This window comes from Sphaeramia orbicularis, chromosome 4, assembly GCF_902148855.1.
Source record: "Sphaeramia orbicularis chromosome 4, fSphaOr1.1, whole genome shotgun sequence".
Taxonomy (NCBI): domain Eukaryota; kingdom Metazoa; phylum Chordata; class Actinopteri; order Kurtiformes; family Apogonidae; genus Sphaeramia; species Sphaeramia orbicularis.
In genome coordinates, this window is record NC_043960.1 from 42,447,447 (window position 1) to 42,473,961 (window position 26,515).

The 26,515-nt window shown below is 39.8% G+C and overlaps 1 long non-coding RNA gene across 1 annotated transcript; it reads right to left on the bottom strand.

Moving 5' to 3' along the window:
- Positions 1 to 5,013: 5,013 nt before the first annotated feature.
- LOC115418169 (uncharacterized) lies at positions 5,014 to 25,661 on the bottom strand. The gene is made up of 3 exons (XR_003935268.1): positions 25,570 to 25,661; positions 13,986 to 13,996; positions 5,014 to 5,024 (listed from the first exon to the last, which is right to left on the bottom strand). It is a non-coding gene; the product is annotated as an uncharacterized LOC115418169 (long non-coding RNA).
- Positions 25,662 to 26,515: the final 854 nt, after the last annotated feature.

Consider the following 26,515-nt stretch of genomic DNA (forward strand, 5'->3'; position numbering starts at 1 on the left):
ATGATTGTTGCTGTTGACTGACATTAATACAGGGTGTCCCATAAGTCTCCATACATAGGAAAAATAAACGTTTCTTGACATAAACCAGTTTTATTTATATAATATGCTCTATATAATTGCCATTTTGTTGGGAACAAATTGATCCAAAACACTTCCTGTTTTTTTGAACTTGATAATAAGTTTTGCCACAGTGTCGTGTGTGATACTCGTCCCATGTTTTCTGTTAAATGCGCTTGCAACCATACGACTGCTTGCTGAACCGGCCATCAGGATGATTTCAATTCGTTGCTCTTTATTCAAATGCATTCTTTGGGTTATCTGAAATATAAAGAAATACATGTTAGAACCATATATGTATGGAATGTATTATGTCTCCTATGTATGGAGATTTATGGGACACCCTGTACTTTAGTTGACGTCTAACAGGTGAAAGAATCAAGCAACATCACTTAATCTCCAAATTCGTCAACGTGGAACAAGCATATCAGCCTCATAGAATAATTGCCTAACTTATACAGTATATGGACAAAAGTATTGGGACGCGTTGAATTCAGTAGTTTCTTTTCTAACAGGAGTCTGGGATACAATGTAAAAATATAGTTTAATATTGAGATAAATTTTATATTGACTATAACACTGATTTTTATATCTCAAATCAGCCTGAACAGGACATCTTACAGCTGTAGCCATGATGTGTCCCAATATTTTTTGTCTGTATAGTTTATAAACATCAATATTTCCCTAAAGTTTAATGGGAGATTTTTCTTTGTCAGTGAGATGTGAAGAAAGTAGATGGTTAGTTATGGTAGAAAATTATTATTTACAGTCATGAAAAATATTTGAGAAATTTAGAGGTAGAACATTTAAACAAGAAAAGCACTTGGAAAGCACAGGCTGCCGCCAAGACAGATCTGCCCCCCCGATTGCCACCAAAATTTCATCATTTCTTCCTTGTGCCAGTATCAACATTTCCTGAAAATTTCATGAAAATCCGTCCATAACTTTTTGAGTTATCTTGCTAACAAACAAACAAACAAACAAACACGCACACAAAGCAAAGTGATCACAATACCTCCTGGCAGAGGTAATCATAGTCATGGAAAGAAAAAAAATAAAGGTTGAGAAATGAAGTAAAAAGAAAACATGTCTGAGGCTTTTTGGAAGCAATGATAACCATTTAACCAAACTAACCAATGAAATGCAATGATATTTATCACAATATAAAACTATATTAATACATTTATCATTATTGTGACCTCTGTTAGAATAGAAACAACTGAATTCAATGTGTCCCAATACTTTTGTCCATATAGTCTATGACTTAGGCAATTATGCTACGAGGCTAACGATCTACCATTCAAAAATGCCTCAGAGATGGTTTTTACTTAATTTCTCTCAACACTGATTGAATTTGTTTATCCGTGACTATGATTTTAAATGTTCTACCTCTAAATTTCTAAAATATTTTTCATACTCTGACTCTAAATAATAATTTTCTACCACAATTAACCATCTACTTTCTTCACATCTCACTTAAGAGGAAAAATCTCCCATTATACACTGGGTCTTTACTTTTGTGACAGTTCCCAAATTGAGTTTTCTTTGCAATTAACATTTCTTCAGCAATTTATCACCATTTATTATAATATTATCCTCTGTATTTTTAATTTTTCATTGTAAATCATGTATTTTGCTACATTTTCCCCCCTCTATTTAATTTAGATATTCATGAAAGCTCAGAGTAGATTCAAAGGTTTTTATATCAAAACAGAGAAAACTGAAGAAAAAGTGGAAAAAGTTAGTAAATTTGTCATTAATTGAACATAAACCGAGTGTCTTCATCCACTGTCATTGATCCAACTCCATGGGTTTTACTGGTGAATCAATGTTGTAGAAAATGACAGTGTTTCCATGGTAACTATGGAGCCTCCGAACGTCCCAATGGGTCATATCTGATGACCATGAAAAGATGACAAACTATATTTTACACCAATTTACACATATGTATTGATAGGATTTGTGGATCAACAGGTATTAAACAGTTTAGGTCAGTGTTTTTCAACCTTGGGGTTGGGACCCCATGTGGGGTCGCCTGGAATTCAAATGGGGTCGCCTGAAATTGCTACTAATTGATAAAAATAAAGATTAAAAAAATTACCAATAAAAAAATACATGGTGAGTTGAGAGACAATCACAGTACATAAAAGACATGACAAACTCTGAAGCTGAAACTGAAGCACTGTGGTACTGTTCATCTTTCAAATGTTCATTGTGGTCAGTTTCAGATGCTGCAGCTCTTTCATAATTCACAGTTTGAGTTCTTGTTTGTTCAGTATTAATTGTCAGCCTTGTAAATCCAAGCTGGACTGACTGTACATATCCTGACCAAGGAAAATAAAATTCGCACTTTGTGCAGTAATCTACACCTGGCTTTTCTGCCTCTGTCCATAATAATATACATTATATAGACTAAATGTCATCTAAAATTAACATTTATTTGTAAAATAGTATAGCAAACTATTACATGATAAAAAAAACAAACAAACAAAAAAAAAACTAATTAATTGTAGCAAAAAAAATGTCTTCTTTTTGAATGTCTGGGGTCGCCACGAATTTGTGATGTTAAAATGGGGTCACAAGCCAAAAAAGGTTGGGAACCACTGGTTTAGATGGTTGTGGTTGTCAGTAGAGGTTTGGGTCTTTATGGGGTAAGGAAATTTTGATGTTTATAAACTATATGGACAAAAATATTGGGACACATCATGGCTACAGTTTGTAAGATGTCCTGTTCATGCTGATTTAAGATATAAACATCAATATTAATTATCAATATGATATGTATCACAATATAAATCTATATAATTCCATGTGTCATTATTGTTTTGTATCCCAGACCCCTGTTAGAAAACCCAATACCTGTCTCATGATTTTGTTTTCTGCAGATCAAACCAGCTGAGCATCATTTTAATCTCAAGCAGTTCAAGAAAGGCAGAGGTTGATTCAGTCTGTACATTGTGGTGTGTGTACGTGTGTGTGTGCATGTGTGTGTGTGTGTGTGTGTGTGTGTTTGCAGATGTAGGCCTGGCCGTGTGCCTGCAGCAGAGATCTCTGGGAGCAGACCCAGGCATGATGTCATTACCATCCAGACCGAGGAGCCGCAGTAATCTATGACATTGTATCTTCGAAGGAGAAAGCTGAGCACTCGCTGCATGTGTGTGTTTTTTTGTTTTTTTTTTGTAACAGGTTATTTGTGTGCGGGTGTGTGTCAGTCACGCTTCGTACTCTTCTTCCTCTAGTCATGAAAAGATGACCCTCTGGTTGGTATTTTTTTATGGTTTTACATATGTCTGTGGGCATTTATGTGTCTATTTCTGCCGTGGAGGTGAAATATGAGAGTGTTTTTCTGTTTTTTCTTTTCTATTTCAGGATTATGACTTTAAACAGACAGACAGACAGACAGAGACGTCTGACAGGATGACATTTCTCAGTGGCCACTTCAGTTTACAGCTGATATGATGGGAATGTGTCTGGATGTGGGACGAGAGGCAAGGTCAGAGCGACGGTGGAACCTGACGGGTCTTTTTAGAGAAATGACAAAAACTCACCACTGTGATTTTCCCTTTTCCCATTCATTTCAGTCTGTCATTTCTTTAAGATGTATGGGCTCTGTCTGATGTTTTCCACGCTGTATTTGTTTATACTAAGCTTGTGAGGAGGAGGGGGTTAATGGGAGGGGAAGGGGGAGGTGAGGGGTGAAGCAAAAAGCCAGAGAGAGGAATCATTGAAGTACTAGCCAGTGTTTATGTTTGTGTCTGGGTTTCCCGCTCTCTCTCTCTCTCTCTCTCTCTCTCTCTCTCTCTCTCTCTCTCTCTCTCTCTCTCTCTCTCTCTCTCTCTCTCTCTCTCTCTCTCTCTCTCTCTCTCTCTCTCTCTCTCTCTCTCTCTCTCTCTCTCTCTCTCTCTCTCTCTCTCTCTCTCTCTCTCTCTCTCTCTCTCTCTCTCCTCTCTCTCTCTCTCTCTCTCTCTCTCTCTCTCTCTCTCTCTCTCTCCTGCCCACAACACTAAACAGCTTCATATTTTTCACCACACCTTTCTCTTACTTTTCCATCTTGTCCTCCCTCTCCTTACCTGTCTCGCCCCCTCACATGCTTAAATGTAAAATGCTTGGTCCTGCCCGTACTCTCCTCCACCCTGTTCTCTGTATACACCTGCCAACCTTCACTCTCCCACCGCCTGTGTTTGTGCTCCCGTCTGGACGCTGAGATCTAGGAAAACCTGTCAGGTGGAGAGCAGCTGGGAGGAGCAGCGAGGCCGGGAAGAAAGAGCGCCTGTGGTCCAGGCTTCAGGGTTTTCCATCGGAACGCTCAGACCCAGACGTCTGTGCAAGCTTTATCAGGAAGGAGATTGGTCCAAAAGCCTGAACTGTACGGGGGGGGGGGGTCTGTCCACGCAAACACTGGACCTATGTAGATGTGGAAAGTTTGAAGACCTAATGTTGATGCTAATGCTAAATCTTCTTTCTTTCTTTCTTTCTTTCTTTCTCTTGCTTTCTGTCCCTCCCTCGTTCCCTCCCTCCCTCTCTTTCGTTCTTTCTTCTCATTATCTCTCCCTCATTCCCTTTCTTTCTTTCTTTCTTTCTTTCTTTTTTCTTTCTTTCTTTCTTTCTTTCTTTCTTCTTTCTTGGTCTCTCTATATGGGAGGGGGGATCTGTCCACACATGTAGATGTGGATGTGGAAAGTTTGAAGACCTATCATTGATGCTAATGCTAATTCTTTCTTTCTTTCTTTCTTTCTTTCTTTCTTTCTTTCTTTCTTTCTTTCTTTCTTTCTTTCTTTCTTTCTTTTTTCTCCCTCCCTCATTCCCTCACACCCTTTCTTTCTTTCTTTCTTTCTTTCTTTCTTTCTTCTTTCTTTCTTTCTTTCTTTCTTTCTTTCTTTCTTTCTTTCTTTCTTTCTTTCTTTCTCTTGCTTTTTGTCCCTCTCTCATTCCCTCCCTCCCTCTCTTTTGTTCTTTCTTTCTTCTCACTATCTCTCCCTCATTCCCTCCCTTTCTTTCTTTCTTTCTTTCTTTCTTTTTCTCCCTCCCTCATTCCCTCACACCCTTTCTTTCTTTCTTTCTTTCTTTCTTTCTTTCTTTCTCTCTCATTGCTTTTCTTTCTTTCTTTCTTTCTTTCTTTCTCATTGCTTTTCTTTCTTTCTTACTTTCTTTCTTTCTTTCTTTCTTTCTGTCTGTCAGTCTGTCTGTCGGTGTGCAAGTGCACATGTAATTGTGGTTAAACAGAATCAGCCCTGCAGGTTTTGTGTGTCAGCAGGGAGCTCTGTTTGCAGAAGGTAGGTTTCAGATAACTACCCGCTCTTCTGTCTCTGCCCAAACACATTAGCACTCAAACTCCTGTTCCACCAAGCCCCCCTTCACCTCTGGAATATGATGTTCACTCGACAATGCCTTTAACTCATTTCACCTCGTTTCAGGGTTCTGTAGGTACCCCAGGTCATAACATTCAGACATACAACACCGCTAACCTGCCGGTCACCCCTCATTGCAGCTGTGGAACATGTATTAATGTATTTATTAGGGTTTTTACAGATCACATACTACACATTTTGCATTGTGTTATTGTTAGATATACATGTTTTCATTCTGAGTTACCATAAACTATTGCAAGTGTCATTTCAAAACAAGGTTACTTAGCACTGAGCTCCTCACACAAATACTGTGCCCCTACATACAGTAAGGGAGCATTGTTTTTTTTCCCCAGTAGACAAATAGAGAATGAAAACTGCTGGTCATCCACCACAGGGCCACCAAGCTGGTTACAGTGTTACCTTTTACTGGAATTTAAATGGGTTAATAGATAGATTTGGTCTGAACTCTCACATTGAAACACAACCTTTGACCTCAGATGTTTGTTTACGCAGTAGTTTTTACTTCTGGGGAAATTAGGTGAAGATAGAACTTCCTGCACATAGAGTTAAATTGGTCATGTGATTAATGACTTGCCTCTTTAAATGTCAGACATGTATTTGCACATTCATTCTAGCAAAACCTCCAACAGTCGTTACAATTACTAGGTTTACCAGAAATGACAGGAATTGTTTTCCCAATAAGAGATTTTCTCTCTTCCACCAGTCTCTGGCTTTTTCTCACCAGGGATTTTTTGCTGTAGTTTACTCTCGAGAAGGTGTAAACAGGTGGGGATACCTTTGACATTTGGGTTTGCACTTTCTGTCCACCTCTGCACCAGCTGCAGAGCTCTAAATCTCGGCTGCGCACCTCCATCTGCTCAGACTCGACTTGTGCACTCATCTGTATCCCCTGTGCATCACCACACCTCTTCTGATCAGAACAAGAGGGATTCCCAGTTATTTCACAGTTTTTTTGTCCCCCCCCAACCCCCTCGGGTCGCTGTCACCTCCCACCACCCCCTGTGGTTTCTCCTGCCTACATGGTGGTGAGCCTGTCGGTTCACATGAGTCAGTTATGGTTGAGACATGTCGCAGTTAGCTGAACTTTATGATTTCCCTGATGAGAATCCATAAGAAGACCCCCATGATGTCTCACTCAAAACCACATATGGACACCCTAACAAACACAAACTGTTTCTCATTTATGCAGAAGTGAAACTGTGTGAAACCACAGCTTGTTCTTGTTTAGTGCATCTATGAGATGTTGACATTTTGCACAAAAATTTACATCAGAATATTTGTTGTGATATGTTGGTTTATTCTTCTGAAATGAGTCTTGTTAATAGTAAATGAAATTTATTGAGAGGTTAATACCCTCAGTTTGGCAGACAAATAAAAACTATGCACATACACATCTGTGGACTCCAGGGACTAGAAGGTAAATTGAGTTTTATCACAAGCAATTTACAAAGAACCAACACATGTCCAATTTACAATAGCTGACAGTTGAAGGTGTTACACATTTCTTCATACAGAACAAAAATGATGGAAGACCATTTTGAAGGCCATCCTCGTCCAGATCAGACAATAGGTTTCATTCCTATAGAATTTTAAGTATACGCTACAATAAAAATCATAACATAATCACAGAGGTGATGAGCAGTGATGTTCCGTCAAATAAAGACACCTCTAACTCCCTTTCTCTGCGCAACAGGCACAGAGCACCACATTCAAACACAGAATATCCACTCACTTGCATTATACACTGAAAAAGTCGCACATGCAACATTCCACTGCACTGACTTTAAGTTTAATTACAGGAGACATTCACTGTAACATCTTTTTCACCACATAATGCTTATGTAGTGTCACAATAAAGTTCATAACTTTTTTCCATCCATAGTTGCATTCATTTCTGATTATTGATGGAGAATTGGACCGCAGCATTGAATCTTCATCACATGGAGGCTAATCCATGTGTGAAAATTATGTCTCATTCTCCCTGAACCATTCTGTCACAAGCCCGACAATCCTGATCAACCCTGGCATTGTCCAATCTTTTAGACATTAGAGACATGAGAGGACACTTACTGCATCAGTTAGAGTTCAATAACCTGTTCCAGCTGAAACATTATGAACCACTGCAGTACTTACCCATGGAAGAATCTGAACTATTGGCTTAGTTAAATCCAGGCAGTTACTTTTATTTGTCCAGGCTGTTTATTGAACTCTAACTGCAGTAAGTGTCCTCTCATGTCTTTAACGCCAAAAAGATTGGACAGTACCAGGGTTGATCAGGATCATCAGGCTTGTGTCAGAATGGTTCAGGGAGAATGAGACATTTTCACACATGGATTAGCTTCCATGAAGTCCAGACTCTAATTTGGGATATAATGAAGACTTGATGCAGCGGTCCGATTCTCCATCATCAGTAATCAAAAATTAATGCAATTATGGATGGAAAAAATATTATGAACCTTATTGTGACACTACATAAGCGTTATGTGGCAAAAAAAAGATGTTACAGTGAATGTCTCCTGTAATTAAACTCAGTGCAGTGGAATGTTGCATGTGTGACTTTTTCAGTGTATAATGCAAGTGAGTGGATATTCTGTGTTTGAATGTGGCAAAAAAAAGATGTGACAGTGAATGTCTCTTGTAATCAAAACCAAAGGTGGTGCAGTCAAATATTGCATGTGCGACTTTTCTGGCCGGGCAGTGTATTTTGGTGGAAGTGCATTTGAAACAAAAACAAAAAATGAACGTGACGAGAACTGTTCATCACATCTAGTTTCTGTCTGAATAAACTGGCATCAGATAAATGACTAACTGATACTTGATAAAACTGAATTTACATGCATAAAAAAAGGTTTCTTTTTTCCTTTGACAACAGTGTGCACACTTCAGAAAACATTCTCAAAACTCTTCTGACCTTTAATGAAACTACATGTATTCAGATGCATTTATGCAAAGCCCTGCCTTCATTGACTTTGTTAAAACAGTGAGCAGCGTGGGAGAGGGTATCCCATCACTGAGACATAGCCCAGCAGAACGTCACAGACGTGCAGCGCAGCGTTAACGCGGACCCCACGCAGTGTGTGGGTGGGCCGCTGTTCGTCACCTTCACAACCAAGGAGGGGGGATTCTGAGACAGCAGGGGGGAAGGAAAACCCTCACTTCAAAGTTTGTGTGTCAGCTCTTGGCAGTTGACAGCCGAGTTGAGGTTGTAGGTATGCAGCGCATCAGAGCAAGTTGGAGCCTGGTGGTCTTATCACACCCACACATCCTCTTTATGTATGAAGCTGTTTAGGTTCATTTCTGTAACTGCTCTTTACCTCCCTCACTGCTTCCTGCAAACTCTAAAGTATAAGTGCACCTTTTGCACATTTTAGGTCTGTCCATCTGTTACTTGATTTTCTGTATTGAGTGATAATACAAGTAAAATTAAACACTTCCTGATAAATGGGAATAAAAAAGAATGTTATATTTCCTCTTTGCTCAAAAGCAAGTATTTTTCAGTGTTCCTCCATTGTAATCACTTTCACTGTACAGAAATATGACTGTGCAGAGTTTGATACTTTGTGTGTTTTCCCACATATGTCTGCGAAAGGGTGACATTTTTTATTCAGTCAAGAAAAAAATCCAAATTTAAGGGAAGTATTCATTGCAAAATCATGGTTTATGCAAAGTTTACAAGTAGAATAGGATATCCTAAAGCAGTGTTTTTCAGCCTTGAGGTCAAGACCCCACGTGGGGTCACCTGGAATTCAAATGGGGTTGCCTGAAATTTCTGGTAACTGATAAAAAACAAAACAAAAAAACAACAACTTACTAATAAAAAAATATATTGTGAGTTTACAGAGACAATCACAGTACATAAAAGACATGACAAACTGTGAAGCTGAAACTGAAGCACTGTGGTTCTGTTCAGCTTTCAAATGTTCATTGTGGTCAGTTTCAGATGTTGCAGCTCTTTCATAATTCATAGTTTGAGTTATTGTTTGTTCAGTATTAATTGTCAGCCTTGTAAATCCAAGCTGGACTGACTGTACATATCCTGACCAAGCAAAATAAAATTCTCACTTTGTGCAGTAATCTACACCTGGCTTTTCTGTCTCCGTCCATAATAATATACATTATATAGACTAAATGTCCTCTAAAATTAATGTTTATTTGCTACGTAGTATAGCAAACTATTACATGATCAAAAACAAATAATTTAAGCAAAGAAAATGGCTCTGTTTTGAATGTCTAGGGTCGCCAGAAATTTGTGATGTTAAAATGAGGTCACGAGGCAAAAAAGGTTGGGAACCACTGTCCTAAAGATATCAGCACATAAATATTGAAAGTGGACTTTTAAGGAGACAGGAAACATTAGAATATTATTAGTTTGTTTTATAAAGAGGTCACTGAATATTTCTGGAAAAAAACATATTAAACTAAAAATTAAGTCATCGTGGTATGTCTTCTCTCATAACGTGACTGAAGGGGATGTGGAAGAATGAAGAAAATGTGACTTTTACCCATTTTCTTTGAAACATACGGAATCATTTGTATCTGCTTTTGACTTTCCAGTTAGAAACCAGAACTCTGTGGTATGAAGTTGTTCCATGAATCAAAAACAGTGTGACTAAAAGTTGCAGAAGCTGAAATTAACCCATAAAGACCCAAACAGCCACTGGTGACCAAAAGCATTCACTGATCTAAACTGTTAAATACATGTTGATTCACTAATCCTATCAATACATGTAAATAATTGGTGTAAAATTGAGTTTGTCATATTTTCATGGTCATCAGATATGACCCATTTGGACATTCAGATGCTCCTTAGTGAATGTGAAAACTCCATCATCTTCTACAACATCGTTTCACCAGTAAAACCCATGGAGTTGGATCAATGACAGTGGAAGGACACACTTGTTTTTTATGTTCAGTTATTGCTATCTTTGCTAAAAAGTCTCTTTTTCTTCAGCTTTTTCTGTTTCTGACATAATTACCTTTGAAATTCTCTAAGTTTCCATGAACATCTACATGATCAGTGAATTAAATATAGGAAAGCACATGATTTACATTGAAAAAATGCAAAATACAGAGAATAATTACCATAAATAGATATGAATCACTTAAAAATGGTTAAATATAGAGAAAAATTCATTTGGGAACTGACACAAAAGTAGCACTGGGTCTTTATTGGTTAAGGGAGAAAAACATTATAAACTCAAAATACACATCTTACTTCTGCAACTGTCTCCTTTATCACGGAAATGAAAGACTAACAATAAAGATAGAGCTGCAAAACCCCTGAGAAACCCCTGTTCCAAATGTTTGTGTCGAGCCTTGGAGCCGAACACTGACTGAAACTGATCATTAGCCCTTTTTCCACTGCAGGAACTTTATCTTGGGCTTTAGGATTTTGAAAAACCTCCACCTTCCACCACAAATAGGTAAAAAATGTTCCCTCAACCCCAACCTTTCCCTGAAAAAAGTTCGTTGTAGGGGAGTAGGCCTTTCCAGATTCCCCAGAATACTTGTGGGGAGGGGCTGTGTGCTGGGGAACGCTGATCGGTGGAACACACTTTAACGTTCCACACTTACATTCACCCACTATAGCCAGTATGCATCTGCAAGCTTCTTTATTCAGTGTCTATAAACTTTACTTTATTTGTGTTTTCATTATTTGGAAAATGGAACAAAGAAGAGACGCTACGAGAAGTGGATGGATGATGAGGACCATTTGCTGAATATGCTAAAGAGAGTATTCAGCAAATACTCTCATGCCCCTTTTACACAGCACCTCTGTTAGGGGAATATTTTGCCGTCTGTGTATACAAAATGGTGGGATCATTTGGTTCCACCTTTATCGCAGCTCTGGAACACCTCTGGAGGTAGTAACAGAGCCATGATAAAGGTCGGATCATGATTCTGGAACGCTACGTAAAAGGAACACCTCTCATTCCACAACCAAGGTGTGATGTTTTGATGATGGCGCAGGAGACAGTGGGCGTATATGGAGGCACTGGCATGGATTCTGCAGCAGCCACCCTGGGTGCCACGGCTACATGTCACTGGTGCTGTGGCTACATGCCATTTACACGCGTGGCATGAAACCGCGGCACCCATGACACAGATCCATGCCAATGCCTCTATATGTGTGGATTTAAAAATGAGCGTGTACAGTAAACAAACATATCAACGCGATCAGAAAGATGTCAAACTGGGGAGACACTGTGATCCACAAGCTGCTGTCACTTCAGGTGGAGGACTCTAGCCATGCTTTTGCAGTGAAAGTCTCTGGAGAGGTTAGCAACACTGCTATGCTCAGGGAATTTCCAACGCTCAAGTCATGTCACACTAGACCAGGGGTCTCAAACTAATTTTCTTTCAGGGGCCACATTCAGCCCAATTTAATCTCAAGTCGGCCGGACCAGTAAAATAATAGCATAATAATCTATAAATAATGACAACTCCAAATTTTTGCCTGTGTTTTAGTGCAAAAAAAAAAACCCTTTAATTATTAATTATTTCTACATGTGCATTATGGATCGGATCTACAAAGACACTAAACGATGAGTAAGAGGCAGAAAATTGTTAAAATTGTGTGTAATTTTCTTTAGACATTTCAGGTTGTTCACATTTGTTCAGGTTATTCATATTTTACTGTTACAGGGTAGTTTGTAAGTGTAAATATTTTCATAATTTAGTGTTATTTTTTGCTCTAAAACAAAGACAAAAATTTGAAGTCATTATTTATAGGCATAATGTAATTTTTTTTTTACATCAAACTGGAAGAAAATATGGAGTCATTATTTTTTGTTGGTTATTATGCTATTACTTTACTGTAGATCATATTGGTCTGTATGTGGAACCTGAACTAAAATTAGTTCGACAGCCATGACTGTGGAATTTTTGCACTTTGCAAATTCATCCCACGGGCCGGATTGGAACCTTTTGGCCCCCGGGTTGCATGTTTGAGACCCCTGCACTAGACTGTTGCTGCATCACCAACCATTTGATAGAACGCAAGTCCGCTGTGTAAAAGTCCAGTCTGTCTCACCTCTGTTACTCCTTTGGTTTGGCTGTGGAAATCAGTCAATGGTGGAAAAAAGGTGGGATCACCATCTCACCTTTTTTCTGGGATCTCTGTGTAAAAGCGGCTTCAGAAGAGGTTGACCCCATTGAACGCTGATCTTGTCTTTGCTGAATATACTCAAAAGAAACTCAGGGACTCTAAATGACTGAGCCTGATTTAATACATTTCCTGAAACTTTGAGGTATGATGGAAATGCAAGCCACATAGACTAGTTATAAAAATTCCTGTGAATGTTAGTGGAAAAGGGGCTATTGATCACTAATTACAACTGTCAATCACATATTTGTCCCCACCCACCCATCTGCCCCGTGTGAAAACATCTATGACTAGACAAATTTTGGGTAAATCCAAACCAAATACCTGTCTCCTCTCAGGCCACTTGAATGACAACATGCTCAGAGGTAATTACGGAATTTTTCTCAATAACGCCAAGTACTGCAGCTTTAGTACAATGTCAAACAGGCCACTAATCCTGCCTTCACATACTATGAGAATTATGGTAAATACTAGTTACAAACAAGGTTATAATAGTTTTGGAATTTTCATTATAGTTTAGTTTTATTTAGTTTTGACTTTTTTTCCTCTAATTCAATTAGTTTTAATTCATTTTTACAGCAGGTTTGCTAGTTTTTATTAGTTTTCATTTTTTTCTAAATGCTTAGTTTTAGTTTAGTTGTAGTATTAATTTTAGTTCTGTCATATCTTTTATCTTCTTCACCATCATATTCAAATAAATCCCATACAGGACTCTGCTGCCTTCTCCCAACTTTAGTCTCCCTGTTTCCAGGTAGAGTGGGGACAAAAGACGACTCTAAATGACAAGTGACGAGAAGTGACGGACCGTGAAGTGTCGTATGGTGTTGCTAGCTAAAATTGTTAGAGCAAAATAAATCGATTTCGTATCAATGCAACATTGACAAAGATGAAAATAGAGGGAATTTTATCCATAATTTTTAGACGTTTTAGTTAGTTTTATGAGCACACAATACGGTTTCAGTTAGTTATCATTTTTTGGATAGTTTGGAAATGTAAATATTGGCGTAACTGAATGTTAGTTTTTGCACTGAAACAATTTGGAGTTGTCATTATTTATTGGTTATCATGCTATTATTTTACTGGTCTGGCCCACCTCAAATTAAATTGGGCTGAATGTGGCCCCCGGAAGAAAATGAGTTTGACACCCCTGCTTTAAGTTTTCAGCTCCAGATGCCTGTAAACAAGTTTCAGTCTGAGCTCCATCTGCAATCACAGATTCCTTTGAGTGATTTTAAAGAGAGCATTAAAACTCTGGAATCAAGGCTGTTGGTCTGTAAATATTGTGACTAATTGTAAATGGGTTTTTTTTTCTGTGTTTGCAAATGCTTTTATTATTGTAAAACTGTAATTAAGTGACTGTATCACTGCCGTCTTGACCAGGTCTCCCTTAAAAAACAGATCTCCTATCTAATTTAATGTCACCAGCCTGGTTAAATAAAGGTTAACCCTTTAACCCCTGACGTGTCTGTGGTGAGCGTTCTGAATGTATAATTTATTTTAAATATTCTAAAAAATTAAACCGTTTGCTCAATAAGAAAAAATTCAGAATGTGCTGATAGAATAGACCTTATCCTTTCCATAGACATCTGAGCATGCTCAGTGCACCCCCCACCACCTTTGTAATAGGGGCAAAACACAGAGCAGAGCAGTGAGTGGGACAGACTCATAAAAATAGATGTTTTTTTGTTTGTTTGTTTGTTTGTTTGTTTGTTTGTTTGTTTGTTTGTTTGGGTTTTTTTTTTTTTTTTACATAATTTTCTGTTGTTTTCTGTTTTTATTGTTTGCAGTGTTGCCGTGATTTAATATGTTTTTTTTTCCTGTGTTTTTGCCAAGTTTTGACAGTGTAACTGCTTTTTGGCACCTGGTTGAACACTGGACTGATTTAGAAAAAAAGAGCCCCAAAACAAAAACTACTGGGCCAAAATTCAAATACTTGTTTTTGTTCAGTTTGTTCCAGTTCACAGTACAAGTTCAACATTCTGAGTGCCTTATTTAGTAAAAACCTGTCAAACTTTAATTCCTCTCTTTGTCTTTTTCTGTTATTCCACCCTGTTTTGACTCTAAAACACACAGTAAAACAAAACCACTGAAGAAAAGGAACATAAACACATACTCACAGCAGCTTTTATGACTGACACAGATGCAAATTCAGGGCAGCATGTTTACCTGGAATAATGTCTCAGGGGTTAAAGGGTTAAATATCTACAGTTAAATATCTACTGCTCATACTGTTTTTACCACTGTGCATACCATTTTACATTTCTTTTTGTATATGCATGTACATGTTGATATTTTATCTTGAGTATTTAGCTTTGCACCTTAGTTGATTACTACCTACCTAAATTTCCATATGTGTACACATAATGACAATAAAAATTCCTGAATCTTGAAATAAAAAAAAAAAATTAAAAATAGTGACCAGATGACATGGTGCTGCACTCTAGCTATGGAAGGATATGGGGCTTTAGCGTTAAGCTGTGGAGGGGGTGTTGTTCTCAGCGAGCGGGTGTCCTGGTTGTTAATTAGGTCAGCACAGCCCTCCTGGGAGGAGAGGGCAGAGGGGACACTGTAGAAAGCCCTCAGCCCCATCACAACCAGATGAAAAGAAAACAGTCCCAGTACAGGTTCCACATGTCAGGGCGAAGGGTGAAAATGTGTTTTAGATTTTCCTCCTTTCCTCTCCTCTCTGGTCCTGTTTGATTCTGCGCTGGAGGAGAATAACCTCCTCAGAGCTCTCATAACACCTCTCGGTCCAATCGTTTAGGTTTGTTTTCTGCACTATGTGAGTGTGTGTGCGTAGTGTGATCTGGTCCAGCATATCTGTTTCTTCCTTCCTTTGGGTTTTAGTTAATCCACTTCTCTAGGCTTCCTTCCCAGAACAGCGAGACCTTTCTAAAGAAAACAGGGCAGAGCAGCACCTTGGAAATCCCTTCACCTCTCTCATTAAAGATGAGGATGAAGACGAAGTTGATTTTCCTGATTCAATTTAAGCCCATGAAACTGGACCTGAGCCACGCCGCTCTGAGAGGTGGATGAAAGAGAGACAGCTGGAAGGAAGGAGGGAGCACGTTGATAGACAAACCAGAATAAAAACAAAACAATACAATTCTTTTCTTCAGATCTGACTTCAGGATCTGTGGTGTGCGTCTGTGCACGTGAAAAATACATGTGCATGTGGTTGTGTACATCATAATGACCCACCAGCAAAATTGCACGTCAGGAAAATGACAGACCTCCAGAGATAAAGACTGTTCTTATGTTAGTGTAATTTAAACAATAATCTGCTGCATGTGGACTCGCTGATCCTGCCAAACTGAGCATCTTCTCTGTAATCACACTCCTCGCTCATAAAAGGAAGAAAAGAGCTATAATTCCTGTCAGCCTTACGGGGGCTTTACTTTAACTAATACAAAAACTCGTTTAAGTCCATATAGGACTAGAGTGTGTGTTTTATGTTCTTATTGGTGACACATAAATGAGCACAGTTATCTGTACAAGTGACAAAAGTTTTCAACGTCTTCATCTGGTAAATAGGTTTGAGTGTCAGCTGTGTGGGCAGAAGTGTATTTGCGTCTGTCAGCAGTCCTTCACTGCCAGCGAGGATTAAAATGATGGAATATCAGTCCAGGAAACTAAACAGGCTCAAATTAACCAACGTCCATAATTTTAACTGGCAGAGGAAGTCAAAGGAAAACAGTATCTTTAAAAAAGATACGGAAGAGTAGAGTGTAAAGGAGGAAAAACAGAGACAAAAGGTCAGTTGTGGAGACACTCATGGAGTTAGTGTCTCAGTGTGTGTGTGTGTGTGTGTGTGTAGGTGTGTGTGTGTAGGTGTGTGTGTGTGTGAGTGTGTGTGACCTGTGCTGCTGTTGTGGAGAATCACTGGGTATAGTGAACCTGTTTACATGATAATTGTAATAATCAAATCTAACACATTTACATGCACTTAAGAAAAGTGATAATTAAAAACCCTGGTTGGATGCTCCAGTCCATTATTGGATTTCTTTCAGAGTACTTAAGTATGTACTGATGGTAGACTTAAACGTCCTGTTATTATCTTCCCCTCACGTTTGTATTTGTTTTTATTTAGTTAGTTACAGGACCTTGTGTATTGGCATTAGTTATAAAGAACAAGATGCGTGCACCAGATTTAGCAGAGAAGCTAATGTCCATCTGTCGTTTGACTACTTAACTTCCATTCTCTATGATTTTAACTGTGTTTACATGTGTGCAGACGTAAAAGACGAAAGTGAATCAGATTAACCTGTACACATGCAGGCAGACATTGGAGTATTGGGGAGAAATTCAGGTTTGGTAATCCGATTTCTCATAATCAGATTACTGCTGTTATCTGATAAAACATATCAGATTATCCTGTTTACATAGTCACTTTAATAATCTGACAATTCCAGATATCGGATACTGATCGGAGTATTTGTGTGTATATATACAGGCTCATGGCCATGGGCATGAGTGTCCTTGTTTTGATCAGGCTTTTGTGTTTTGACATGTAAACACCATATCCATAACCTGGAATTGCCATTCAGGAAAAGAGGAAGCTTTCTTTGTCAGTATATACTACACATGCAACACACACTGAAACTGACCCTAGCTAAACATGCAGACACACACACACACACACACACACTGCAGATTAGGAGCAAATGCTGTTGATATCAGCCACTAATGCCGTGTTTCCACTACGCGGTATCGGCTCGACTCGACTCAACTCGGCCTTTTTGCGTTTCCATTACAAAAAAGGGCCTGGAATCTGGTACCCAGTACTAGTTTTTTGGTATCACCTCCACCGAGGTTCCAGGACTGGGGACCAGATACTAAAAGGTGACGTGTTAGCACTGCAGACTACTGATTGGTCAGACAGTCGTCTCTGTGACACGCCATTTTACAAAAACAAATGCGGAAGTTTACAGTAAATATAGCGGTATGTTGAACCACATGATGACAGCCCCCAAAACTACACCATGGTTTGTCAAGGAAGTTCAGACGTAACAATTCAGCATGAGCTTGACGAGACAACACGCAACAAGCGAATTTATCAGCAACTCTGAACAGACGACACGGAAGTAACGCGCCACATCGCTATGACGTTCAGGTACTGTAAAGTCGGTAGTATCCTGTAATGGAACCCGTCTAATAGGAACAGGAATAGGACCTGGCACCCGAGTCGAGTCGAGTCGAGCCGAGCCGAGCCGAGCCGGTTCCATGTAGTGGAAACGCAGCATAACTTCACTTTTGCTTTCAGGGGAATTGAACCACCAACCCCTCAGTCACAATCCGCTTCTCCAACCTTCTAGGCCTCAGCTGCTGATTGGATACTGTTGTATGTGTGTGTGTGTGTATATGTTGACCCTTACTGATTATCTTCAGTCAAGAACCAAGTGACATGACACAAACACAACCAAAGGTGAAAGAATCTCACTTCTGGCACGAATAAGAAACTGACTCTTGTCTTTCTGTATTAGATTACGTGCAGTTTAGAGCAGAACTACTGAAAGGCTGACATATTTAAGTCTGTAAACGGGCTAAAGGACTCCAATTTCCTGAGTGTAGAGAGTCAGGTCAGTCTGACAAACACTAAAGTGGAGGATATGCTTATTATTTTCTCTCGTCTCCCATAGATGGATAAACTAAATCTGCAGTGTTATGGCATTTAGTTGTACAGGAGCCAGTAAGGTTAGGCTAACCGTAACAGGAATGTTAGATTAAATTGCAGGTTGTCTTGTAAACATCACAGGTACCTTTGCAAACAGCATACAGTATTCAGTGACAAGGACACTGGAACTTCTCACGTATACACGGATATAAACGGGAACATTTCTGTGTTCACTGTAAATGCCATAACCTGAATATGATCAAGTGTAAGAAGACTTCTAATTGGAATACGAGATTGTGTGTAAATGCTATCGCTGTCAGAAGACTTAACGCTTTACCACAATAACCAAAACCACCATCATAATAATTTAGATGTAAGTAGCAGCATAAATGCAGTATGTAAAAGTCTATTATAAATTAATATAAAAGCACAGTTCCCCACTGACTCTCCTTTACAGATACATTGTCTCAAACCAGATAAGTAAAGGTTTTAGAGTAAATATTCTGTGTTTTCATGACTCTAACCTGAGTGTTTTTTTCTCTCATCTCACTCTGCCAGCTGTGTTTGTGTTGTTTTTTCTTCATTTTCAGTCTTTCTTTTCATTTCAGAATAAGTGCTGACAGGATCTTTCAGGCTCTGTAGAAACCTCTCTTTCTTGAAACTCTTTGACTATTGTTCACTCTGAGCTGAACTGTCAAAGCCTTTATGTTAAGACAATGCATGTGAGGACCATATTTAAGAGGAACTGTAAAGAGTCAGGCAGCACTCCATTCTTTGCTCAGTACTTAAAGTGATTACAGTGTTGAGTGTGTGTTTATGCCATGTAAAATAAACAATGATGTGTGACTAATTGAACAAAATGTATTGTGAAAATGTGTCTTTGCTGGATCAAAATCTGCAGCTGACTGGTGCATATCTGTTTGACACATTAACCCTCCCCTCTTTGCACACGCCCTAAACTCTAGACCTCTTCATGACACCCCCCTACACACACCCACCCCCTCAGCCTCTCTGGGGAGCCACTACAGGCAGTCTGGCTCCAGTGTTCTGTGCAGGGAGCCAGGGGGTCTCCATGGAGGGCATACCCAAACTGTGATTCCCTCTTTGGGGCACAGGTACACTCATCGCCCTGGAATTGCAGTGGAGGAGGGTCACACGAGGTCATAAACACAGTATATGAGCACAGTTAATGAGTCACAGTAAATCCCTAATCTTGGCTGAAATTCTGTGGGGCTTGTTGGAAAAGGAAGAAGAAGACTCACTGTGGCGTGGGCAGTTGAAGAAAAAGCCCCTGTCACTATTTTCCTGACAAGTAAAGGTTACACTTGTATAGTATATGCAAAAGTCCAACATTAGGTTTGTTGGTTTAGTAAAGTTCTAATGACCACACATATGTGTTTAAGATCTAATCTGGATCTATGGAAGCATGTACAGCAATGAAAACAAAAGTTTCAGGAAAAAAACACCACAGTGGTCATATTTAGTGTGACCTCCCTTTTAGGGATGGGAATCAAGAACCGGTTCTTTTTGAGAACCAGCTTCCAGTAGCTCAATTCCTTGGAATCGTTTGCCCTGCCTGCTTAACGATTCTGCTTAATGATTTAACCTTCGTTGCACATGCGTGATGATGTCTCACGTACGCTGCATTGTTTTATGGGGATGCACCGATACCGCTTTTTTCCAGACCGAGTATGAGTACGAGTACTTACATTTGAGTACTTGCCGATACCGAGTACCGATACGAGTACTTAATAATCCCATTCCAGTTGATGGTTCCTTTTGTAAATGTGCTTTATCGCAGTTGTCATTAGTCTGACTGGAAAAAAAGTGCTGCTACTGACATTTAATGTGTTGGAATGAGCATTTCTAAATTAATCCAATAGGGGGTGCCGCTCTGAATTAACCATACTGGACAAATACCTCGAAGAAGAGGAAAGTTTTTTTGAGAAGAAGAAGAAAGTCAGTAATAACAAACATGGAGATGACAGAGGGAACACTAATGTGACACTAATATTGCAGCGTTTTCACTGGTAAGGTTTAAAAGTGAAGCTTCAGCAGGTAGAGAAAAGAGAAATGAGTGATAAACTTCATTTTCACTTCCACTGGCAGGGGTTCGCACCACTCTGTACTCCCAGTGGTATTCTCTAACTGGATACACATCCACCAGCACCTGGAAAATGGATGGAATGTACGCAGAGGACGGACAGAACACTGCGTCTGTATCTGTCTGTGTCTTGAACGTTACTTGCAGTCAGCGTTACTTTTATCACCGTCATTTATTTTGAAAAATCCCCACACTCTTCACACTCCCCACACATTATTCCACCGCCGCGTACCTGCTGCACTGAACTGTGAATGTCACACGGCCGTAAGTGGTATCGGTGCATTTGTATCAGATACCTTTTCCGAGTACGAGTACACACACTGAGTATTGGAGCCGATGCCCGATACTGGTATCGGTATTGGAGCATCCCTATTGTTTTGGTTTAGAACGTAGCCAACGTGGCGTAAAGGCAGAAACGCTCCTAAGTATGATTATATTTCACGTGAAAAGATGACACCAGGGCCACTTGTAACACTGTCAAAGCTTCCATTTGCATTTGCTTTCCATTTGCTAAAACATTTGTCCACACAGCATGCAGTTCATTTGCAGGAATGTCACATGTTTGATATGCTACTTAGCAATGCTTGTGGATCTAGAGGCAGAGCAAACACCAGGGACGTCATCTGGGCCTGGTTCTGGAGAGGACAATAAATGTTCTGCCCCCTCAGATAAAAGTTTCCAAAGGTAGAAGAAAGGAAAATGAAGTGCACAACAGCAGGAGACATAGAGGAATTAGTAAAACATCTTAAGTTTCACTTTCACTTTGTATGGTCACATGGTGTGGCCCCCCTGAACCGGCTGGGTGTCATCTGTTATTATTATTTGTGCATACTTTATATGTTATATTTTCTGTGCAGAGATGGAAATACAAAAGACAATTAATGCTGACAAACCATTTGTACTCTTTTATTCCCTCACCCAATGAGAAGGAATCAGATCAATAAGCAAAATCGATAATGGAATCAGAATCATTAAATTCTTATCAATTCCCATCCCTACTCCCTTTGCACTTAACATGTCTTTAACCCTGTTGTTCAGACAATATGAGATTTATTACATTCATTTTGTTTTATACCATTATCATTTAACACATGTCAGATGTTTGTAACTGTTTGTGCTGCTTCTTCTCATGGGGTCAGGGGTCACAAAAAATAATGACTTTACAAAAATTCAGTTTTTGGATGGACACACTTGGGTTATGTTCAGTTAATGATATATTTAGTTGAAAAAGTCATATTTTCTTCATTTTTCTCTGTTTCTTATATTATGACTGATCTGAGCTTTCTGAGCAGTCTGTGATTGTCGGAGCGGTGCAAAGTGAAACTGAAGGCTCTTTTCTATTCCTCTAACTGTCTGGGCCCACTCCACTGCTGTATGGGTCCCTCGGAATGCTGGACCCCATGAATTTGTCTTTTGTTTACCCCCCCCCCAACGGCACCCCAGTTTGGGAATCATAATGAGGCCTTTTAGGTTTAGTAACATCTGATATTTGTGATCAAAAATGTTCTCAGTTGCAGCTCAGTGGGAACTGGTAACCTGGATGCTGAAACTCTACTGACTTCATGACTGGGAGGTGATGGGTGGAGCATCACACTGAAACACAAAATGACAACATAAATATTATGTGTGGGCTGCCACTTAGCTTTTCAAAAGCAAATATTCTGGCTGGACTACTACTGTCAGTGATATCAGTATTTGAAATGAACATGATTCTTTAATGTCTGGTGACATATCAGGGCCATTTTATGATTTTTTGGAACATAATTCTTACATACAGCTCCTTTAAATCTTACATCAAGAAGATTTCCTCAAGTAAAAAAAACTGAGCTGAGAGGAGGTACAGAAATGTAGGTCTTTCTAAAACCATTTGAATTACTACATGTTAAAATGTTAATATGGATTTTTTGCACCAAAATAGCAAAAAAAAATAAATAAATAACCTCCTGAGCTTTAATGTATAATGGGTATCTTAGGTCAGCCTGTGAAATGCACAGTTTAGAAAACACAAGGTGAGCCAGTCTTCTCCTGTGTAGTTAAACCCATTCTGTGCTTGCGACTGTTTTCTTCCCACTGTTACAGATTCATTTGCAAATTGCACTGTTATAGAGACCCACAGGCCACTTAGATCCCGTTGCCCTCTGACCTCTGGGAGAGGTTAAGTATGGGAATGAGAGGGTCACAGAAAAGCTAGGGGTTAATTGCAGTCCTTCTTAGAACTAATCGCCAACATCACCCACGCCTAGAAACCCCCCCGCCAAGCCCCTCCGAGGCCTCCCAGTGCACATACACACATTTCACAACAGCCGTTCATGTCTCTATCGTCTGCAGCGACCCTTCATATCCTGGCCTGCGGGCAACAGTCCCCCTTTTTATGTAGACAGATAGATGTTCAGTTTGTTTCCTGCTACATTTTTAACATACCAGAGACCGCCAGAAGGTCAGACCCTGTCCAAGCCTCTCCCCTCGGGACTTACTCTAGACTGCACCCTCGGGTGACCAAAACACACAGCCCACTGACTACAGCAGGGCCTCGGTGCCGTCTGATAGTCTGCTATCGCCCATGCAGAAGAAGACATGAATGATGGCAGCCACTGGGAGGATAGTTGGAGGTGGAAGAATGTTAATTTTAGTGGAATTTTCTCTCTGTTTTTTTTTTTGTTTTGTTTTTTATAAGACTTGTTTCTTATTTTATGTAACAATTGCAGTTTGTTAGAGATGCTCATCTGAAGGACAGTGTGTGCCTGTTTATGTGGAATGGATGGTGTTAGAAGACGGGGTAAGAGGGCAAGAGATAGGGAGATGGAGGAAAGGCGGGTTGGAATGGGAGTGTAATTGGCCAGGATGAAAAATGAGAGTCCTTGACCTTTTGTTACCTCCAGGGACGGCTGACAGCATGAGAGCTCATCCAATCACCCCATCCCCGTGCCACTCCCTCACCCATAAAGATCTTTAACTACAGGGACGGAGGACAGGAGGGATGGAGGTAAAGACAGACGCTAAAGCTCAGGGGGGAGTTGCATGGTTGTTCTTGGGCGTGGTGGTCTTTTATTGTGTGTGTGTGTAGGTGTGTGTGTGTCAGGGTCTCAGCTGTCTCAGCCTCCATTAGTCTCTAATAGGGCTGTCACTCTGGGCTTTTAACCCTGCTTGTAAGCATGGCAGACAACCAACAAACCCACTGCCCCTCGCATTCTGCTCGCCCAGTCCCAATCCCACAGATGTTCCTATTAGTATTCACACTCCACCGAAACGCTCCACTGAACCCAAACACTTCATGTCCAAAGACATACTGGTCACAAGTAAACGCATAGGAGGCGAAATGTGCCACAACACGGTTAATCGTTACACCTTCGCCGGAGCAGATCAACAACCACATGTAATCTGATGTGTTGTACAGTTTTAGTGGGAATTCCCCAACGTCCCCCGTCTGACCTGGTGTGTCTGTGTACAGTGTGGTGACAGGTGTGCCTGTTAATTAAAGCTCAGACCTAATGACAGGGCAGCAGACCTGAAAGCCGGCTCAAAAGAAAGGGGGCCCAGGGGACGGCGAACTGCTGGCACGAGTTTACAACAGGACTGAAGTTTTCATTGTCATCTAATGACAAATCAACCAGCACGAAAGAAGCATATGTTGGTATTTTCCTCTCTCTTACTCAATTATATGTTTTCAGTTAACTAAAATTGTACCGAAAAAGTATGATTATTGTCACACTGAGTCTCTTAAAGAGGGTAAAAAGGGGCTAAAGGACAAATGGTTTTAATTAAGATCATTACCTCAGGCTTTGCTAGTACAGTAATCCAAATTAAACATATCCACAGGGAATTCTTTGTGCTCGGTGAAGTATAAAATCTAACTCACTGACCAACAGATATAAACTTGATAAGATGATACTGGTGTCTAGTTGGAATGGGGGGACAAAGAATGGGAAGGGAAACACAAAAAAAAGGAAAAAAAAAAAAAAGGCAGGAATTGAACCCGGGAGAGCAGGCAGCTGTGAGGAGGTGCAGTTTGTCCTTATTAAACTCACGGCCATATGGCCAGCATCTGAGCTGGTTCTGGAGGTGATTTTTATGGCTGCTTTTATAGCTTGGCAAGCTCACACTGCTCCAATGAGCGAGTGCCTGCCTACCTGCCAGTGCACAGCCTTTCAGCTGATGGAGACGAATAAACATGAATAATGTCCTGAACTTTATTCTACATTTGGAATATTAAAAAGCACCAATAGCTTTGGATAGGGCAATGAGGCTTCTTCAATTCGTTTCTTTTCTTTTCTTTTCTTTTCTTTTCTTTTCTTTTCTTTTCTTTTCTTTTCTTTTCTTTTCTTTTCTTTTCTTTTCTTGTCTTTTCTTTTCTTTTCTTTTCTTTTCTTGTCTTTTCTTTTCTTTTCTTTTCTTTCCTTTTTTCTTTTCTTGCAGTGGTTTTCCATCCCATACAAACCACTGCCTATTACAATCACCAACACTTGCTGGTCCAGTCATTATACTACCATCACTGATTACTGTATTTTTAAGATAAGGCACATACACACAAAAAATAACACAATCTCAGTGCTTATTCAAGATCTTCGCACATGTTTTTTCTGCCTTAAATAGCAGAAGAAACAAAGTTGATTCTAAGTAAAACCCCAGTATGGGAACCTGTCTTCATTCAGACTCACACACATACTTTATATCTGCCATGCAACTAATTTCTTTTCATCTTTTCCCACAAAGTTCATTAGGTTTTGCTGCCATTATTGTTTGAGTTGCCAAGCCTCTTCAGCAAATTGCATTTCTCAGACATTTCTCTCAGTGTTTGAACTGGAAATAAGAAGGGGATCAGGTTTCTGCTGAGGGAATTGGTTAGTGTGTGCACGCAAATGTGTGTGTCTGTGTGTGTTTGAGGCTAAATGGAGGTTTCTCCTCCTTTGTGAGCCTCCTTTGTGGACAGACTAATGCTGCACTCTCACATGGTGAAGCGTGGAGTGGACAAGCCGTTATACTTGATGAAAATCTTTTAAATAAATACAACAAAGGTTAAAGTAAAAGAAAGAAACAATTTTGAGGGGATATACTTTGTCGCAGAATCACACACAGCTTGGCCAAAAAAAAAGTTTCCACAGTGCATTATTTGTTGGACCACCTTTTACTTTGATTATTGGTTGAATTTGCTGTGGCATTGTTTCAATAAACTCAGCACAACATTTATTTCTAAGTTTTTTTGTATTTTATTTGGACAAATAATTTAACTGAAGTAAACTCCAGATCATAACATCGTCCCCACAGGCTTGTACTGTAGGCACAAAGCATGATGGGTAATCACTTCATCTCCCTATCTTCTCACCCATCACACTGGAACAGGGCCAGTCTGGACTCATCAGACCACATGACCTTTATCCATTGAAACACAGTCCAGTCTTTATGGTCTCTATCAAACTGATGGTTCACTGCATCAGTTAGAGTTAAAGAACTAGTTGCAAACATTTTAATCACTGCCGTAATTATTAAAATGGAAGAATCTGGACTATTTACTTAGTTGAATTCAGGTCAGGTTGTTTACATATAACTACAACTGCAAAAAATGAGAAATGAAACTAGCAATACAGCCACAGTGCGGAACAATCTTAAACAAAACCTCCACAAACCTAAGGTACCTCTCCTATTTCTGGATCTAGTCCAAAACTTAATGTGTACCTCCTTTTCCCACATCCTACCCTTTCACAAAGTTTCGTGAAAATCAGTACTGTAGTTTATGTGCGGTCCTGCTGTCGGACAAGGAAATGTATAAAAATACATAACCTCCACGACATTTACGTCTTTGATCTTTCATTCTCTGTCACATTTGATCGTTAGAGATCCTTCCACCAACTGGCTTGAAAGGCACGTTGGAGTTCAAAGTGAAACACACACTGACGCACATGTTGGCCATGGAGGTGATTGAGAAAAGCGACTGTTTATCTATGTGTCAGGTAACCACATCTGTGGTGTCTGTGTTCATGTTTACATCATGATAATAGAGCCTCTTCTCACCACAGTGCTTCGCTCCAACTCGCCTGGGCTCTCTCTCGCTCTTTCTCTCTCCCTCTCTCTCTTTCTGTTTCTCTCAGTGGATCATGGCCAGCTTAAACAGTTCCACCTCTCTTCCCACCCTCTACCCTCCCACTCGCTGTCACATCAAACCTGACCTTCAAAAGTGACTGCAGGCCTGCGTAAAGTGTGTGTTGTGGTTTTGGCAAATGGCAACGTAGGGATACGTACGTTTGAGATGAAGAACGAAAAGCACAAATTCC